This window comes from Eretmochelys imbricata, chromosome 9 (genome assembly GCF_965152235.1).
Source record: "Eretmochelys imbricata isolate rEreImb1 chromosome 9, rEreImb1.hap1, whole genome shotgun sequence".
NCBI classification, from domain to species: Eukaryota; Metazoa; Chordata; order Testudines; family Cheloniidae; genus Eretmochelys; species Eretmochelys imbricata.
The window spans coordinates 92,073,606-92,087,063 of record NC_135580.1 but is presented as its reverse complement, the minus strand read 5'-3'; positions in this window follow the sequence as shown (position 1 = coordinate 92,087,063).

The window sequence follows — 13,458 nt, the reverse complement described above, 5'->3', positions numbered from 1 at the left end:
CCGGCTTGCTATGGTTTAATAGTTCATGTAGACAAGCCCTAAGCTTCCTTTGCATGGACTCATTTCAGCATCACATGACCTTATCATTGGCTATTATCTTAATTTTTTTTTTTTTAGCATATGGCATGGCAAAAAAAATTATAAATCAAGTGTCACACACACCCTGTCAGTCCCCTTCAGAAATGTATGGTCTTGTGTGTATCCGATGTCAGAGTGTGCTGTCCTAAGAACAAGATGCTGATTTTAAAATAATACAGTTGTGACTTCAAGGTATATCTATTTGGTATATTGCTGTGGAATAATCATAGGCATAAGTGAAAACCAGTAGTACACCTTGACCCATATCTTCCAACAGCAGATGCCAGCCAGTTTGCAGGTAAGAAAATGTGTACACGTGGACTTGGAAACTAGCTAAGTGCATGTGCAAATTGGCTGATCGGTTGCATTTTTAGTAGCTACCAAGCGTCCCAAATTAAAAAGAAGGAATATGCTAGAGTAGAAATGTTTTGCCTTCTCTCTTCCTACAAGTGCCCCATTACCTTTTAGCCCACAAACCACTATTCTCAGGCTAGATGTTCAGGGAACAGCCAGCTGGCCCACTCTCTCCTCCTGATTGTTTGAAAATTTGGCCCTTTTTTCCTCTCAGAGAGTATTTTTGTAGTAGACTCTTACTGCTGTATATCGCTTAGTACGTTATCTCAGGGACCTACTGCTTTAAAGATAAAAACAAATGGGAACTACTTACCACTTCTCCTTGCTTGGTATCCAACAGATATAATATTGTCATTGCTTGGGGCAAGATCATTCATCTTGACCTCCTGGCCAAAGGCAGGTGTCATTTTGTCAGACAGCTATGCGGAGAGGGAGGGGGAGGATGGACAAAAACAGGATGGAAGTTGACCCAAAATAGAGGGGTTGGCAAGATCTCTGTCAGCGCCAAGGTGGCTCCACATGGGGCCTCCAGAAAAGAATGCAGATGACACCAGAGTTGTTGTTTGAAAGGTTGAGAGGAACAGAGGGCTAGAAAGTAGGCTATTTACAAATTCAGCAGTGCCCTATCTCAGCCTGAGACAAAGTCACATTGCATAAAGATAACTTATAAGCTTGATTCAGGTAATTTCTGGCAGTTTCCGCTGCTCTCTACTCAGCCTGCACCAGCGTAAACCAAACCTGCCAAATGATTTGGGTTTTTTGCTCTTCACAAAATATAAGCAAAGCAAGAACTTCCCCTTCTCTTAAAATTAAATCTCTCTGTATGTGAAACAAATCCTATTCTCTCACATAAGCACTGGTTCCACTACCCCACTCTTACACGACTGCCACCTTACCCACAGTGTCACAAAGTCCTCTTCCAACACATAGCCAAAGTGAAGGGGCCGTGCATTTGGGGAAGGTCCTTGGCATTTATTTGGATGTTATCCTACTCTCCAGGTTGCAGAGCTAGTCCATGTCCATTAATGCAGCTTCAGAGCTGCTATTGTAACTCCTCATCTCCTACAAATCCAATGGACCCAACCCTGCTGCTTTCCCAAACCTTCTCTGTTTGCTGGGACACAGGAAGCACCTCTAGAGAATTGCTTTGCACCCCACACCTGGTGTAGACTCCTTGCAGAGGCTCACGGAATCCTACCTCTTCCTGCCCCCATACACAGGAGAACAGCACCAGTTCTGCTGTGCTGTAGGCCCTTTCCTGACTCTTACTTGCGTGACAAGATCTTCCCCACTGGGACTACAGCTGTATAAAGTTTTTGTACTGAAATTCACAAGCAAACAAAACTTACTTGACATTGGGTTTCAAGGCAAACTTGAAACTCCCTGAGGTTTGCATCTCTCTGGAGATGCGGCATGAAGACTGCAGCTTGGCCGGCTCTCTAATCCTGCAGCATGGAGACTAGGAAAGGCTCCTTTAGACCCATTGCTGTTCACCCTTACCTTACACTGAGTCAGAGTCTACTACTCTTACTCACATTGATTACTGCCTTAATCCACAAGTAGCCCCTCTGGAATGAGTGGAACTACAATGTGGAGTAAAGTAGCACCAGGTGTAAGGCCATCACATTCTGTCCCGCTCAGTGCACCATTGTAATGAGGAATACCAGGGACTGGAGTTTTTTACATTATTTAAATATGAATGCCACAGCTTTTGTGTTGTAGTCCACTTCACGTCTGGCTCTTCCCTGGTTTTGTTTGATTTTTTTTGGTGGGAGATGAGTTGTTTGTATGGTAAGGTGAGACAGAGCCCTCCAAGTAAACCCGTGTAAGATTTGGTGAGTTTGAGTCACCAGGAGTTGTGCAAATATTTTCTTCTCTTTGATCTGGATGGATTCACATGCCCAGAGTTTCACTTTGGGTTCTAGGATCAAATTTCTCTATTTATCCTGATTTTTGATTGATGGTTCACGGAGGCAGTGTTCTGATCTGGGTTAGGCTCAGACCTGAGGTTTGTCCTAGGCTAAGTTCATGAATTTATTATGATTCTGACATGCAAAGTTGACCTCAGTTCACTCAAATCACAGCTGATGATTGCCCAAAGGGCTTGAAAGTCTTAGTGAATCTTTGGATAACATGGCCATAGTTTCAAATTTATAAAGAAATGTGAAAGTTTGGTTAAACCCTATTGCAACTTCTGTGTGTAGATAAGGACTGGGGGGAAAAACACCGAGGCAGGTATAGTATGGTGGTATAATTGTGAGTTTATGGTATATAACATAGTTCTGCTTTTCTAAACTTCAAGAAGGAAAATCAATGTGTCAATTTACAGAACAAAATTTTGACCTAAAGTTTCTTCCAGCTCAACCCTGCAAGCCCTTTGTACACAGAACTCTTTACTGAAGTCAATGGGAGGTATGCAGGCAGCTTAGCGTGGTAAAAGGACTGTACTAGCAACCCACAATTCCAATGTTGAACAAGGTGTGTGCCCAGGAAGGGGCAGGTCATGACACAGGATCAGGTCCATGACTAATTGGTTGCCACCAGGGAGGACTTTTGGAGTTGGAGGCGGGGTGCTAGGGCTAGCTATCTCCAGACTTTGTTCTTTTGGGTTGTGTCACCTTTATGAAGGATAAACGTGAATCAGAGATTGAATTTCATTGCTGAAAATTGCTTTTGAAATGTTCCTGGTAAAATACTAGTGTGTGTGTGTGTGTGCACTTTTGGATTTTACATATTATCCAACGTAAGCAAACTCTATTTTCTGACCCTTCCAAAAAATATGATTCTAGTAAATCTAATGTAAAATGTTGCAAAATAATCCTTCCATAAAGCATTAGTTGTTTACTGATCATATATATGCTTTATTGTCATCTGTAGAATTGAATTGCATTTCAGAAATCCATTAAAAATTAAAGACAAATGTTAAATTATCTTGACTGTACAGCATGGAGTGCTAATTCTATTTCGTATATAGGGATAGTGAATCTATATTTTTCTTGTATCTAATAAAATAGATATTTAACAATGATACTTTGCACTTTGATAGTACCTTCCATCTGAGGATCTCCAAGTGCCTCACAAATACAGTGGTAGTGAAGATAGCCTAACAACATTCCTCTGAGCATTATTATCTCCTTCTTACAGATAGAGAAACTGAAGCAGAAGTGGCATATCCAAGGTCACACACAAAGTCTGTGTAAAGGGAGGACTAGAACCCATATCTCTTGACTACTAGTCTTATGCTTTAACTATAAAACCATTCATTACATCTTCCAGACCATCCTTGTACTGTGTAACCTTCAATACATCAGTTGAAACTAAACTAATTAATGCTCCGGCACTTTTCAAACTCTCGAATGCTCTTTACCTCTGACGGTTGCATGAGGTTTGACGACCTCCAATGATTTGGCTATGAAAAGACAAACAAAGACAAGCAGACGCAGAACAGGGATTAAAAAAACACCTTTGAAATATACTCAGAAGCATTTGCTTCAATTTTATTGGCTCCTTATTCTTCATAAACACTGTGCTTGAAAGCTTCCCAAAAAGGACACTGTCACGTTAATTAAGCCTAAAATCTAACTCACATTAAAAGTTTCTCCTCACTGCAGTCCTTTGCGGCAGCATTTCACTGATTAAAACAGATCATTTTGTTTCTTCTCTTAAATCTAGCCATTTTCAACAACATCCAGTTAAAACCCACCCAACTCACTGTGTATGTCACATGGACGCACACATGTTCACAAATGCTATCTCCAGCCATATTACTTATAACTAGTGAGGAACCCAAGCCACTAAGTGTGGATCTGGATTCAAACCTCCCCAAAGTTTGGATCAGGGTTTGGGTTCATCTCTGATTACAACCCACAGTATATAGAGGCTTTAATTAGTTTTATTTTCCTGCCAGTGAGAAGATCAATTTTAAGAAGAAATCTATCAGAGGAAACATGAACCTAAAATTTGTAACAAGGAGCAATTTTTGTAGTAGGTCAGTCTTTTGAGCCTAATTAACATCACAGGGACTCTCCATAATGTTTTGCCATCAATATGCAATACATTTCAAGCAGCCAGTAGGATAGAGTTAAGAACAGTCTTCATTAAATCATAATGTCTGTTGAATTCTCAGTATTTCCCTTGGTGCCTCTTCCCATTTCAAAGGTGTTTAGTTTACATCTTACTTCATTTTTATAATATGTTCCAATATCCCACTAATGCTGTGTCAGTAACACTCTGAGTATACTCATAATATGAAGCATAGGGTATAAAATAAACCTTAGTTAAACACCTGCTTAACTAATTACCCATACCACCTTTCACAGGGTTCTTTTAATATCTGTTGCTTCACTAAAGAAAAGGACTTGAAAGTTGAATTAAGTTCTATAGAGTTTTATTTAATATCCTTAACAACAGCAACTAATGGAATAGGATCTAAGAAGGCAAAAATAGTATTGGACTATAATTTGGCTAACACCAACTAATAAATTGGTCAATATAACCATTAAGTTTTTCAGAATCAAATCACACAGCCCCAAGAGAAAATCACACATATTCAATCACTGTCTTGGGAAAAAGAAAAGGAGTACCTATGGCACCTTAGAGACTAACCAATTTATTTGAGCATAAGCTTTCGTGAGCTACAGCTCACTTCATCGGAGTAACAGCCGTGTTAGTCTGTATTCGCAAAAAGAAAAGGAGTACTTGTGGCACATTAGAGACTAACCAATTTATTTGAGCATAAGCTTTTGTGAGCTACAGCTCACTTCATCGGATGCATACTGTGGAAAGTGTAGAAGATCTTTTTATATACACACAAAGCATGAAAAAATACCTCCTCCCACCCCACTCTCCTGCTGCTAATAGCTTATCTAAAGTGATCACTCTCCTTACAATGTGTATGATAATCAAGTTGGGCCATTTCCAGCACAAATCCAGGTTTTCTCACCCCCCCCCTTCCCCCCCCACACAAACCCACTCTCCTGCTGGTAATAGCTTATCTAAAGTGACCGCTCTCCTTACAATGTGTATGATAATCAAGGTGGGCCATTTCCACCACAAATCCAGGGTTTAACAAGAACGTCTGAGGGGGGTGGGGGTAGGAAAAAACAAGGGGAAATAGGTTACCTTGCATAATGACTTAGCCATTCCCAGTCTCTATTCAAGCCTAAGTTAATTGTATCCAATTTGCAAATGAATTCCAATTCAACAGTTTCTCAGTGGAGTCTGGATTTGAAGTTTTTTTGTTGTAATATCGCAACTTTCATGTCTGTAATCGCGTGACCAGAGAGATTGAAGTGTTCTCCGACTGGTTTATGAATGTTATAATTCTTGACATCTGATTTGTGACCATTTATTCTTTTACGTAGAGACTGTCCAGTTTGACCAATGTACATGGCAGAGGGGCATTGCTGGCACATGATGGCATATATCACATTGGTGGATGTGCAGGTGAACGAGCCTCTGATAGTGTGGCTGATGTTATTAGGCCCTGTGATGGTGTCCCCTGAATAGACATGTGGGCACAGTTGGCAACAGGCTTTGTTGCAAGGATAGGTTCCTGGGTTAGTGGTTCTGTTGTGTGGTATGTGGTTGCTGGTGAGTATTTGCTTCAGGTTGTGGGGCTGTCTGTAGGCAAGGACTGGCCTGTCTCCTAAGATTTGTGAGAGTGTTGTGTCATCCTTCAGGATAGGTTGTAGATCCTTAATAATGCGTTGGAGAGGTTTTAGTTGGGGGCTGAAGGTGACGGCTAGTGGCGTTCTGTTGTCTTCTTTGTTAGGCGTGTCCTGTAGTAGGTGACTTCTGGGAACTCTTCTGGCTCTATCAATCTGTTTCTTTACTTCCGCAGGTGGGTAAGGAAAGTGACTTTGTTTAGATTTTTGCCTACCTGTCGTCAGAATAGGGCCTGCCTTGTGCCAATTGGCTATCAACTCTACTGTTGCTAACACAACAGAGGAAAAACAATCCAAAGCTGGATCACAAGACAATTTTGTCAATTACTTACATGCCAGTTCACCAAGATCTCCTTCCCAATGGATTTCTAGTAGTCAATCCTTATTACCTATTTCCCAGTTAATTATATTAGCCCCAGGATCTAACACTCCTAACTATCATAATCTCCTGCATTTATGACAAACTGTATAGACTGAGAACAGTACAAGAAGCTTTCACGCTTGTTCTCATTTTATGTCTGTGTACACCTGGAATTTGGAAGGTTGTAGGAAACCATTAACTATGATAGGCAGATGTACAGTGTTCTACAATCTTAGTCAACAATGTTTTGTTCAGTTTTAAAGCTACTTTACAACAATCTTTATTGGAACCTGTTACAAAACAAAGACACAGTAAATCTGTGACAATCTTTAAAGCACATACACAAGCATGTACATGTCCTTACTAATTGGATACCTATATTCGGGAAATGGTCAATTGACTGATTTGGTGGGACCTTGGTATGCTGAGCTGAGTCTCTGCATTGTTAATCAAACAGGTACTTTTCTGATTATTCCACTCTGCAGTCAAGTGTCCTTGTAAAGACACAATTTGGTGTTAGTTCCTTTTATTTGTTGCCTTCCTCAGCACAGGTGTATTTCACTAATTAGATAGCATAAGCTTGCTTGATTGAAAACATTAGCCTGACCGCTTCACTTTGACACTTAAACTAAAAGAAATCAATATGAACACAACCCCTTTTCTTTCCCATAAGAGACTGCCCATAAGGTAAACCCTGTCATTAAAGTTTACAATATTTGGTCAAAGCTGAATCACTTTTAGTTAACTTCCATTTTATACACATTTTAATCATAATACTTGATTCTGTCATGTTCCCTGTTTTTCTATTGTATCTGGCACTTCATACAATATCTTAATGTTTGATGTTAATTTGTTTTTTAATTCATTCACAAACAGGGAAAGGGGGAAAGTCTCTTTAGCTGAACCAACAATACATTCTGGTGAAAGGCTGCAGCAGCTCTGAGTTTCCTCAGACTATGGAAGAAATCTACTTGTTAATCTTGGGATTTTATTCTCTTAGCCCTCTGTTCTATCTTTTCTAAAAGGACTTGATGCTTGGGCAATTCTTAAACAGTATTAACTCATAATTTTGGGGCCTTAGTTACTACAGCATGACAGATAATGTAATGTTTCATTCAGGAAATACACCGGATATTACCCCTAAAACTCTCTTGTCCTTCCATCATTTTTCTGTTAATATAAGATAAACATTGGGAGAGAATGTTTGGAAGTATGAGCTTCTATGATCCCTGACGTGAATCAAACACCATTCGATCCCAATAGTGCCAATAAATTTGCATTATTTCTGAGATCAGACCCTGAGATCAGACTGCAAAAACAAAACATATTTCTCTTGTAAAAATATCTATGGAGCAGTTTTGGGAATATAGGAATGGGGTAGCTTGAACAATGTTAATTGTGCTTAATGAATGCAGTATTAAGTACTAGTATAATGCTCATAAAGCAATTCAGCTAATGCTTAAACTTGTTTGACATTGGAGTCTTCTTTAACTGATATTCCAGCACATGTACAAATTGAAAATCTTGTTGAATCTTGTTTCATGATAGACATGATGGTATTCAGGCTTGCAGTTTTCCATTACTTCATCTTGCCGAGATTCAAAGCAGGCCATTGTAAGGGGGAGAAAGGCGTACAGCTTGACCAGCTGAAGCAAAACATGTGATAACATATGTGATAAAAGAGGAAGAACCCAACAACCGAGCTCTTCTTGACATGCATCATTAACTATTAATAGAGATTCATTATTTTGTGGATTTGTCACAATTGGCTCGTACAACTGGGTGTCTACATACCTTATTAATTATCCCTAACCTGCTTGGAGGCACATTTGTGAATGCCAATCATTATTGGCAATTTACATATTTGAGGGGGGGCAGCATTTATACTATGGAAACACCTTAGAGTTAATACATTAGCATTTCCCTCAAGATCATCCTGTGCAATGACTTGACAAGTCCATCTCCATCCTAAATAAACCTAACCTCTTGCAGCCCTTGCAAGCAACAGGAAGGCTGAACAATTTCCCTTAGGGCACTTGAATTCTTTGGAATAATGTCAATCGTTGTGTTGCATATAGGGGAGTTTTTAAAGGTGATGCCATTCATGATAAAGTGCTGATTTGCCTATTTTAATGTGTCTGTTTTCTTTTGGATAACTCACTTTACAGGAGTGTCAGGAAGCATTTTACAATCAATCCATAAGGGAACATAAATTCTCTTTGTTTGAGTATATATGAGTTTCTTGTATCCCTTGCCTGGAGGTCTGCACTGGCTTTGTTTTTACATTGAGAAAGGGTGGACCAAATCTCAGCAGGGTGGGTGCTGTGGCAATCGCATTACCCATAGTGTACCTCACCCGAGATGTCATGCCTGACGATGTTACACCATCACCAGTAAAGTGTCAGTGCTTTGTCATCACTAAGTGCATGGCTGCTGTGGAAAGGCACGTGTGCTCAGTGAGTCACCTGCACCATTCATGTGGCATTTCTGGAGAGGGAAGTATCATGCGTACTTCTCTGCCCCGTTCTCTTCCCCCTTTTTCCTGTTTCTTTGACATGCTGCAACAGCTTTTTATGAAAATCAAAGGCTTTTTACTTCTAAAAACGAGAACTGATTGAAAATACGCCCGATTAATTCAGTGCCGAGATCACCTCATTAATGATGGTCTCCTTTTTTTCTGACTCCGTCCCACCAGAAAAATTTTAGTATGCAAACACTTAACACATTATTGAGGAGGCAGCTTAATGAGCATTCAATAAGCCGCTTGAAAACTGCGTGCTTCCTGCTATTGCATACAGAGCGGGGTTCTCCAGTCAGCCTAAGGCCATGTCATGCCATATAAGGAGCGCAAAGTGGCCTTAGAGAAGCCAGAAATAGCCAATGTGGAATTCCACCTGTACATGGGAACGCTCCCTCTCCAACACCAGAAAGGTGGAGCCAGCTGCTCCATCCCCAGCATAAGGTAAGGGTAGGGTAGGTCAATGGCAGAGAGGTTCTACTACACCTGGCATGAAGTCTCTGAGGCCTTTAGGCTGCTCCTGTGCAGCTGTAGCTGGTGAAGGAGCTGGAGGACTAAAGTTGGAGAATGTGTCCCCTAGACTTTAGACCAGTTTCTTGGGCCTCTAGACTCTCTTGGACCTCACAGAATCATAGATTTCGACGTTAAGGTCAGAAGGGACCATTATGATCGTCTAGTCTGACCTCCTGCTCAATGCAGGCCACAGAATCTCACCCACCCACTCCTGTAACAAACCCCTAACCTATGTCAGAGCTATTGAAGTCCTCAAATCGTGGTTTAAAGACTTCAAGGTGCAGAGAATACTCCAGCAAGTGATCTGTGCTCCACGCTGCAGAGGAAGGCGAAAAACCCCCAGGGCCTCTGATATATTTATAGATATTAATCATATTTCCTCTCAGCCTTCTTTTGGTTAGGTAAACAAGCCAAGCTCTTTGAGTCTCCTTTCATAAGACAGGTTTTCCATTCCTCAAATCATCCTAGTAGCCCTTCTCTGTAGCTGTTCCAGTTTGAATTCATCCTTCTTAAACATGGGAGACCAGAACTGCACACAATATTCCAGATGAGGTCTCACCAGTGCCTTGTATAACAGTACTAAAACCTTCTTATCTCTACTGGAAATACCTCGCCTGATACATCCCCAGACCGCATTAGCTTTTTTCACGGCCATATCACATTGGCGGCTCATAGTCATCCTGTGATCAACCAATACTCCAAGGTCCTTCTCCTCCTCCGTTGCTTCTAATTGATACGTCCCCCGCTTATAACTAAAATTCTTGTTATTAATCCCTAAATGCATGACCTTACACTTCTCACTATTAAATTTCATCCTTTTACCATTACTCCAGTTTACAAGGTCATCCAGATCTTCCTGTATAATATCCCGGTCCTTCTCTGTATCGGCAATACCTCCCAGCTTTGTGTCCTCTGCAAACTTCATTAGCATATTCTCGCTTTTTGTGCCAAGGTCAGTAATAAAAATATTAAATAAGTTTCATCCCAAAACTGATCCCTGAGGAACTCTACTAGTAACCTCCTTCCAGCCTGACAGTTCACCTTTCAGTTTTCATATTGATCCCCATCTTTTCCAATTTAGCTAATAATTCCCCATGTGGAACCGTATCAAATGCCTTACTGAAATCGAGGTAAATTAGATCCACTGCGTTTCCTTTGTCTAAAAAATCTGAAAGGTGGTGAGGGCATGCTGGGGTTGCGGCTACACTCTAGAACTTCCAGCTGGCATTCTAAAGCTTTTCTGTGGCATGGGAATCCTCTGGCCATTATCTCCAGGCCTCAGCAGCACGAAGTGTTTGCTATCTAGCAAAGGGTCAAGGCCCTGGGTCAGTCTGGGGCTTCCTCAGTCCCCAGATTCCCCTCAATCCTATGCTGATGGGAGGGCTCTTCATGGCAAATCATACATACAGCGAATCCAACCACATCATGAGGAACGCGTTATTTGGTTGACTCCACGATTAGCAGACTGCACGAAGAGCCAAATTCGACCTGCAATGACACCCACGCAATTACATCTGTTCACCATTTACTTCACAGGGAACGCCCGGGTATAAATGAAAGCCCATCATAGCTGCAATTTCTAAATATCCCATGTGGTACTGTCTATAAGAGTTATTTATTCTGTTTATTTCAGAAGTGGCTTCTTTACAAAGGAGAAGGGATGCAGGGACGCTGTGGACGCATGGCGATATAGGTCTCCAGGGTTTAGTGCGTCTGGAATTATGCCATTTGTTTCACACTAATTGAACCATGTGTCTACGCGTGCGCAATGCAAAATGCAGAATAAATGGAGGCCATATAGTATGGGTACCACATATCCTCTTCCTATAAGTAGGCAGGCAATCGCTTGCACAACACCTGAAAACGTATGTCACATGAAAACACAATTTTCTGCTCCTTTTCTGTGTGTTGCTAACGGGATTTATTTGTATTAAACAAGTGTGAGACACTGTGCAGTCATTTACTACTTGTCTGAATCCTTGCTGTATGTCTCTTGTGCTGTGTTTGTGAACTGTGGATCCAAGAATGAGTGCACCCACCTGAGGTTTTAAGATTCTGTCTGTTAACAAGACGTCTCAAAGTCTTACATTTTAAGGACTGTTCAGCTTAATTCGTGCATAGGGCACACTGAATACTAGGTTGATATATTGTATTTAAGTTTAAGTTACAACTGGTGAGATGAGTTTGATAATTTTTGTCATAATCCAAAATGTACTGAACAGGAATGGATAAGAATGAACATCTCTGTACCTCGCAGAGGCATTCAGGAAACGATGCATGTTCTAGGAGTTCCACTGCAGGAGAAATAGGTTTATGTAACATATCCAGAGCAGTTCGAAAACTGGTGCATTTTCATATTCTTGCAATATCACTGCAAATTGTAGGATGTCTCTTTGCAAATAGTTGTTGGTTCAAGAAAAAAAATTGATAGATTTTGGCATTTGAAGCTTGATCTTGCATCAGTCAAGTCAAAGGGAGCTGACTTCTGAATCAGGGCCTTACAGAGCATTCCTGTCTTACTGGGATTTATACTCTCCTTTCTTTTTAATTACATCCTTATTTTCATTATCATGTCTACAGTACAGCTGAGGTGTGCTGTACTATGTTGTGAGTAGGAAAACAATGAACAGCTTAGTATTGTTCTACTGAGTATTGTTCTACTGAAATAAAATCATTAAGAGAGAAAATACATTTGCTGTGTTTCTGATCTCTGTGGAACACTGAATCATCCGGTCACAGTAAAAAAAAAAATCTATCCATACGCTTTGGTGCATTATCAAGTAGAATGTGTTTTTTAGGCATGATTCACAAGGAGGACTTGTGCAAATGACTCTAGGTACAGCTGTGTAGGTGGATTGGCATCATGTAAATCCATCGCAGAATATATGCAGGACACAGGAAAACATCTTTTTTCCCAGTAAACACTGTCAAATGAAAAGTGACTTCATCATAGTCTCATGATTCAAAATTAGAAAACCCTAAGCATCATTCACTCAGAAGAAAAGTCTAGTCAAAGGATATAAGGTTGTCAAAGCAGGACAAGGTAACCTAAAAGCTCCAAAGCCAAAATTAACCGTCGACTGAGACATTAACAAAGACTCTAGTATGGGAGAAAGAAAAGGAGTACTTGTGGCACCTTAGAGACTAACCAATTTATCTGAGCATAAGCTTTCGTGAGCTACAGCTCACTTCATCGGATGCAAAGCTTATGCTCAAATAAATTGGTTAGTCTCTAAGGTGCCACAAGTACTCCTTTTCTTTTTGTGAATACAGACTAACACGGCTGTTACTCTGAAACCTGTTAGTATGGGAGAAGGATGACAAAAGTGTAAGCACAAAAATATAGGTTAACTTTTATTATACCATTTTTTACTTGCAGTACATAGAGTACCATGAAAACAAGAGCTCAGAATTGGTCAGTAGAGCTGAGAATTATGGTGATGTGCTCTTGTACTTTGACCTTCTCAGTAATATATTTCAAAAAGCTGGACATTCCATTCCCGCCCTGTCCTCAACCCAGTTTAGTAAATGTAAACAAGGTTCCCTCCACTCCCTGACAAAGGTAGAGAAATGTTCTGATTCCTCAACATCTTCTCCCAAGTGAGCAAAGAAATTGAAGGGTCTGGGTTCCAGTTCAGAAGCCACTTCAACCCAAGGTTATAAACTTATCATTTCATCCTCATCTTTTGGGGGTGGAGGTGTGGGGACTCCACGAGGAACCAGAAATACGGCTTATTTGATTAATTTCTTAGTGACTGCTTGGGTGACTTATTGGCCTTCCTTAACTAAGGTGTCTATTCTTCCACTAACATTAATAGGAGTTACATGGAAGTATATGAAGAGGAGAACAGACTCCTATGATTAGAGAAAGGTTGTGCCTCTACTCTGCCCTTCACCCATTTTCTTAGCCTGGCTCCAAACACACGCCTGCATAGCAGTTCTCAAACAAGATGATAACAGCATGTAAA